Source organism: Oxyura jamaicensis, chromosome 8 (assembly GCF_011077185.1).
Source record: "Oxyura jamaicensis isolate SHBP4307 breed ruddy duck chromosome 8, BPBGC_Ojam_1.0, whole genome shotgun sequence".
Classification (NCBI taxonomy): Eukaryota; Metazoa; Chordata; class Aves; order Anseriformes; family Anatidae; genus Oxyura; species Oxyura jamaicensis.
In genome coordinates, this window is record NC_048900.1 from 6,772,427 (window position 1) to 6,779,494 (window position 7,068).

At 54.8% G+C, this 7,068-nt stretch overlaps 1 protein-coding gene and 1 long non-coding RNA gene across 4 annotated transcripts in view; both read right to left on the reverse strand.

The window, feature by feature from the left end:
- Positions 1-5,620, reverse strand: part of LHX9 (LIM homeobox 9) — a 19,266-nt gene extending 13,646 nt beyond the window's left edge. Inside the window, exons 1-3 of one of the 3 annotated variants that reach the window (XM_035333789.1) lie at positions 5,479-5,620; positions 4,143-4,240; positions 3,778-3,910 (exon numbers count right to left, since the gene is read on the reverse strand). The gene's annotated coding sequence lies outside the window, so the exon portion shown is untranslated. Of the gene's footprint in view, positions 1-3,777; positions 3,911-4,142; positions 4,299-5,444 lie in introns of those variants that run through there. The other 2 variants (XM_035333791.1, XM_035333790.1) reach the window with 2 other exon arrangements.
- A 756-nt stretch (positions 5,621-6,376) lies between these two features.
- LOC118171125 overlaps positions 6,377-7,068 on the reverse strand; it is a 1,308-nt gene continuing 616 nt past the window's right edge. Inside the window, exon 2 of the long non-coding RNA XR_004753049.1 lies at positions 6,377-6,637. This is a non-coding gene — a long non-coding RNA (uncharacterized LOC118171125). The remainder of the gene's footprint in view (positions 6,638-7,068) is intronic.

Genomic DNA, 7,068 nt, shown 5'->3' on the forward strand with positions numbered 1-7,068 from the left:
GGGAAGGGAAGGGAAGGGAAGGGAAGGGAAGGGAAGGGAAGGGAAGGCCCCCACCCCCGCTGCGGTCTCGTCCCTCGGCCACTTCCTTGCTGCCGGCTGCGAGCGCTGGTTGCGCGCAGGGGTCCGGTCGATGCATTCCTTCCTGGCTAATCTCTCTCCCTGCTCTCCCTCCCCTTCTTTCCCCTTTTTCCTACTTACTTTTCACACCACTCTTCCTTGCCTTTCTCTGGAACAGCTGCCGGCTGTTTCCTGACACCTCGATCCCCACTGAAGGATCTTCCTGGCGGCAGCCCTGCGCTCCTCGCTCCCTGGGGGACGCTCCACACCAAGCCCGAGCGCGACTAGTGAAACAAGTACCCCAGCCCCCACTTCCTTTCCACAGCATCCCAGAGACATCCTCAGGGGCTCCTCGAGTCACCTCTTCCATGTAACCCAAGATCCAGGCAGCCCGTTTCCTCCCTTCTCTTTCCCCCTAAGTAGCTAAAATTAATGTTATTTGCAGATTGAATGTTGCTACATTCCTCCGAGTGCCAGAATACAGCTCATAAAACACAATTTCACACAAAGATGAAGTCAATCAAGTGAAATAAGCCGGGATTTTTTTTTCTCTGTTGGCACACTAGACCCTGGACAGCAGGGCTGCTATTTACTGTAAGTAATGTAATTAGCCCTTTTGGATGGAAATCAATGTGTTGTATGTGTGTGTGTGTTTTAATAAGAGAGTAATAGCTATAAAACCGACGAGATTCAAAGGGGTAAGGGAATCTCCTTAAAACGGGTAGATGCCGCCACAAGCCCGAGGCTCCTGCAGAGCACTCACGGTCAAAAAAAAAGAAAAAAAAAAAAAAAAGAAAAAAAAGGAAAGAAAGGAAGCAAGGAAGAAAGGGAAAGGAAGAAAGGAAGAAAGAGGAAGAAAGGAAGAAAGGAAGAAAGGGAAAGAAAGCAAGAAGGAAGGAAAGAAGAGAAAAAATGAAGGGAAGAAATGAAGGAAGGAAGAGAGAAAAAGAAAGGAAGAAAGAAAGGAAGAGAAAGAAAGGAAGAAAAAGAAAAAAAAAAAAAGAAAAAAAAATGAAAAAAGAAAAAACTGCGTGTGGGGAAGGAGGAGGGAGAGAGAGGCTTTCCTTGGAGAAAACAAGTCAATTAGCACAACAAGACGTCAGGAAAAAATACCCGGGGTAGCTCCGTCCGCGCTGCGGGGGCTGCTCGCCCGGGCCCCCCTCGCCGCGCGCACCCGCCCGGCCCCAGGCTGCGAGGGGCTGCGCGACCCGAGGCCGGCCGGGAGGGGCACGGGGCTCGGGCACGGGGCTCGGGCAGGGCCGGGCAGGGGGTGCCGGCTCCTCGGGGGGCCGTAACCCCTCGGCAGGACGGGAGCGTGTGCCGGCTGCTCGCTGCTACCTGCCATTGCCCGCAGAGCCGAAAAAGCTCATCTCGGGACGCTTTGGTTTGAGTGGTTGCAAGAAAATCCCCTCCCTGCCGTGCTGCCGGGGCTGCCTGCCCGTGCGTCGCAGCCTCGGGCGGTTCCGCTCCGGCGTGTGCAGGGCACGGGCACCCCAAAGCCGGCCCGGGGCACCCCAAAGCCGGCCCGAGCCCTCTCCCGGAGCAGGGGCAGGGGCTGCCAGCCCCCGGCAGGCCGGGCAGTGGATGCCCAGCCCTACCTGAGCCCCGCGGCGCCGCTAGGAATAATTGGGTAGGCTCGTAACAAAAGTCAGAAGTGAGTGAGCCTCCTTCGGCTGGGCACGGTTAATTACCGAGGGGTGCTTCCTTTCTGCTCCGTCAGGTAGCGTTAGGGACACGCTGCGGCCGCTCCTCCCGAGGAGGCCGGTCGTTCCTAAAGCGTTTTCTGCTCAGCGTGCTGATGCCGCCGGAGCGCTTCTTACCTAAAGGGACACCAAAAAGTTCGTTGCTAGCATCGAACGTGACTTCTCCGTTTCCGAAAGGCCTGTGGGAGATCACGGTACATCTATTTCAGCATTCCGAGGTCCCCCCCGCCTCCGCCCCGGCTGTAGGTTGGCACCGCGGAGCCTGGAGGCTGCAGAGCGGAGGCCGCCGGCTCCGGCTGCTTCTCTCGGGAAGGGGAGAGAAAAGCCCACAAAGAGCGCAACGGGGAACCTAAAACCCAAATCCACCACTTCATCCCCGATGGATCCATTTGCATTAGCACTCGGGCCCTCAACGCTGTGTCCCCTTGCGGGGCGCTTTCCTCTCCCCGCGCCGCATCGTGCCGGGGAGGCGAGGCGAGGCGCCGTGCCCACAGCACCCCAGGTCCGCGGCAGGAGGTCTGGGGGCTCTCTTCCCTTCCCGGACACCTTGGCACGGGTTTCCCGGGCCGCCGAGGGTGACAGGGGACGTGTGGCCCCTGGGACCCGAGAAGGGACCGCGCCTCGCCCGGCTCTGGCCTGGCCCGGCCCCGTTGGCAGCCCGGCGATTAGCTGGGTCACCGGCACCGCGCTCCTCTCGGCCACGGGCGACGGGCTGAAGCCCGTTACAGCGTGAACGACCTTGCGCTTGGTCAGCAGGGTCCGGGACAACGGCTACGTGCAAATTAATTATCGACCGGTGATAATTAGCAAAGGAAAGGAGGAGGGCGCCGGGCAGCGCTGCTTGGGGTCGCGCCGTGCCGCCGGTGCCAAAGTCGGGGGAAGAGCAGCGGCAGGACCGCGACCCTGGGCCGGGGGTGTGGGGGCAAGACGGGTCTGTTCCTAAAGCCTAACGCTATTTTGTGCTCTGCTGGCTGGCGGTGGAGTGCGGTGCTGTTCCCGCTCAGCCCCATTGCTTTGTGAAGTCTGCGCCTAGTCCAACCAATCTAGACACAAAGAAAGAAAATTTTCGTGGGGTTACATCCGTCGGCGGCTGTAGGGAATGAGTCGATGTTCTCAGCATGGAAATGACTGCGTTTTCTAAACATAAAAATGAAAAACCACCGGTATTGTTTAAATTTCTACCTTGGTGTCCGGAGCAGCATCCTCTCTCATCTCCCCCTTCCTCCTGCCCCTCTCTCCTCGCCTGTAACCCAGAGCCGAGCAAATGCCGCTCAGCCGGGGCAGGGAAAGCCCGGCACAACCGGCATCGAACGGAAAAAAGGAAAAGCCCGGCGCGCTTGTACCTCCCGTAACTGTAATGCACGGAAATTAAGCCTCGCATTCAGCCTCTGAAAGAGACGGTGCTTAACTGAGAAACCATGAGGCGCTTGGCAGGGTAAGCCCAGGCGCATCCCCACGGCCAGGCGCTGGGGTAACCCAAACCCATCGCACCGCCAGGAGGAAGCAGGAGAGGCAGGTTATTGTCTGACACGAAACTGCGCACCGAGGAGGACCTCAGTATTGTTAGCTCCTCGCTTGCCTCGTATTAACCTCAGCCGCATTCGCACTCCGGTTGTAATTAAGCCGCTGCAAATGACCGTGTTGTGCCGCTTTTGGAGAGCGCACCCGTAAAGGCTAGCCTCGCAGCCAGGTGAGAGGAGCCATTCCATGGCAAGAAAAGATATATAGAAAAGGAAAAAAAAAAAAAAAAAAAAAAAAAAAAAGAGCTCAGGCTCCTTTTTATTAAGCTGAATGGCTCAGTCTTCCCAGGCTGCTATTTTTCTAGATTAAAACACACACGCACCAAATGTTGTCTGCGAATACACCTGGGGAAACGACCATTCTGTGGTGTTTAAAGGGAGGAAAAAAAAAAAAAAAAAAAAAAAAAAAAAGCATCGCGCCAAAGAAACACCCCGCAAATGACATCCGTGAGGTCGAAATAGCTGCTTTTCTAGCACAGGCTCATGCAGGATCTTACCTTGAGACCTTAGAAGCTTCTTCCAAAATTGTACCCTCCTTAATGAGTGATGAGGGATGGCTTTTGGATGGAGAAGAGAGGCGATGATCTAGCCAGTAGATGGAGGTTGTTCCTTGTTCCTAGCAGAGGATCCCTATGTTAATTAAAATAAACAAGCTGCCTGGTGGAGGTTTTTTCCCTCTCCCTCTCCCCCGCTACACAGCCTCTAATGCAGAATTGACGTGAATTTCTAACCTCTGACCCTTCGCCAGCGTACGCTTATACCTGCCTTTTATTTTCTGTTGGCTTCAAAATATTTCTCCAACCAAACCAAACAAACAAACGAAAAAAGAGAGAGAACGAGCAGAAAGAGGACTAAATCCCACCTCTCAGTTTGGGCTGCCTCGCTGGATTCTCTTGATTAGCTGTCTCAGCTCCTCAGTAATCAGGTGAGGTGTTAATGGGGAGCTGGTTGTAAATAAAACTAATAAAGCAAAGAACATATTAGGAAATTAAAAAAAGGCGAGGACTGGGAGCCTGCTAAAAATCTTGCAGGGAGCGGAGCCTTTCCCCATCGTGTCGTTTTTTTCGTTCTGTTATTATTCACAGCTGAGAGCAAACCCCGTGTTGTTGCCATCTCTCCACATTTCTTTCATTTTTTTTCCTTTTTTTTTTTTTTCTCTTTCAAATCGTACCGAACCAGCCATGGACTGTATCAACCCTCCCCACTTTCATAAAAAGCCTCTCAAACGGAGCCGCTAAACTTCAGGCTGATCTGATGTGATATGATATACGGATTCACGGAGCAACCTCGCTTTGCCAAACCCGATGAAACTGCGAGTTGTCATGCAACACCACGCAGTCAAACCTGGGATAATTGAAAAAAGGGAACCCAATTTAACCCATTAGAATAAAACCCGATGCCAAGATGAATCGGAATCACGGCTCGGGAGGTGCCACTGCTGCTGACAAGTGATGCACCGCCGAGGTGCGGGCTCGGGAGCCGCCGCCGGGGCCGGACTCGCCCTGCCCCGGGGGCTACCAGCCGCTGCCCCACCGGGCCGGGCTCCCGCAGGGCTCTGCAGCCCTCCGACACCTTCACATCTCCCCCCTGAGCCCTGTGCCCGTCGTTTCGGCGCGGCCGGCTCGGCGACCCGTCCAGAGCAAAGAGCAAAGCAGGCGAGGGAGGGAGCTCAGCAGCGCCCTCGGAGCTGGGCACGGAGCGGATAGCCGGCGAGGGGTACAGGGGGGAGCCGCTCACCTCCCCCCCCCCGGGGTCTCGCAGCAGCCCCGGACCCTTCCTTCTCTCCCTTTTGAGCTCTCTAGGGGCGGCTTCCCCCGGCCACCGGCCCCGCGGGGGGAACGGGAGGAGGAGGAAGAGGAGGAGGAGGAGGAGGAGGAGGAGGAGGAGGAGGAAGAGGAGAAGGAAGGTGCTGGGCTCGTCGTGAGCCACCTGCTGCTGGCCCCCACTGTCCTCACGCCTCGTTTCGTCCCTGCTACCCCCCGGGAACGGGACCGCAGCCGGCATCGCCAAGTCCCCGCCGCCCCCGGGGCACCGGAGCCCGCAGGCACCCGCGGGGAGCCGGCTGCTGAGACGCCGGCAGCGGACCTTGGCTCTGAAGTGTGCTGCTCTCCCGTCCGAGGGGTGTTAGTACACAAACGAAACCCGTCTGGATGTTTTCTGTTACCAGAAGGCTGCGCTGACGTTCAAATGATCCGAACCTCAGCATCTGGGAGCCCGCACGAGCATCTTTTCGGAACGGGCTTCGGGCCATTTCGGTCAACCAAAGCTGAGGGAGGATCGAAACGGGACAGCAAGCAACTGGCTGGAGTTGCCAGCCCAAGCGAAACCGGCTGCTGCTCCACGCGAGAGTATACACACAGGGAAAAAAAAAAAAAAAAAAAAAAAAAAAAACGGGGGGGGGGGAATCATATAAAAAAAACGCCTTTCCTAGCAGCCCCTCGGGGACACTCGGGACGGGGGGAGATACAGGGCGGCTTGCTAGAGAAAGGAGGGCGGAGGAGCCGCAGGTAAGGTACCCCCGAGGTGCTCGGCACCTCCTGGGTGCTCGGAAGCCCCTCAGCACGCCTTGCACTTCGTGCTGCGTTTGCAAACGGGATTCCTGCGTTGTTCCGAGGCTTTTAGGGACTCGGGCACCAAACGGCCCGATGTGCAATCAGCTGCAGAGGACCTAAATTAGTCGGACCCCGGGGGAAGCCGGTGAGCCTCCCTCTCCCCAGCCCCGAGCGCGGCTCAGCCCCCGGGGGCGGATTTCCCGGGACGCCGCCCGCCTCCAGCGGAGGGCACAGCACGCAGCACACAGCAGCTCGAAACAACACAGCATCACACAGCATCACACAGCACAGTGTCGCCGTGCCCTGTCCCCCCCGCCAAAACAACCCAAACTCCTGGACCTACGCAAATCAGCATTTCGTAAACGCCGCCGTGCATACAAGTGATGTTAAATACAGCCGAGGCATATACCTACGTCCTCAGCTTCTTTTAAAGACAAATTAATCGTATTACCAGATTACGGTCTGATAATTGATAAACCCCGTTACTTGTAGCACAAAAGGCGAAGGGTGATCAATAATGCTGCGTCTAAAACACACGTGCACATATGGTTCGGTTTGTGTTTTATTACAATTAAAATGCGTTCACTGGGAGCCAGCATCAGGTACAACGAACACCAGTGTTCCGGCGGTAGAAGGTACAAAGAACTGAGGTGCTTGGGTTTCTCAGCAGCTCTTGCAGAATGCAAAGACATTAGGAGTCACACAGAAAATAAATAAATAAATAAATAAATGAGTTGAAGCGCTTCTTTTTGGATTGGTCTTTTACGTTAACTTGCTCTTTTACGTTAACTTGCTCATACGGACACTGCAGAAGAAATGAAACAAGCCGTTATTGCATTACGTAGCAATCAACAAGGAAAAGCCCAACCACCCTGCTTATGGCTAACAGGAATTGTTAATGATATATAAATCATTTGATCTATTGTGCCCTCCAGACTAAAAGGAAAATAATGGCAACCCCAAGCAAATGGTCCTAATTAGTGTCCAAGAAACCACTTCCTAAATGTATCCTTCCAACTCATTCCAGTTTGACTGTCCAGAACAATCTTTTGTTCTTAAACTTTTTTTAATTTTATTTTGTGTGTAACTGCAAAAATGCTCTGCATACCGGAGCTCCTAAAATAGCTCATCTCAGAGCACAGCACAGCACCAAGAGCAGAAGGGGGGACAATATGATCCCACACTCAGTGTCGCCTGTAAATATGTCCTGATCATTTTAAACTCCCCCCCCCCCCC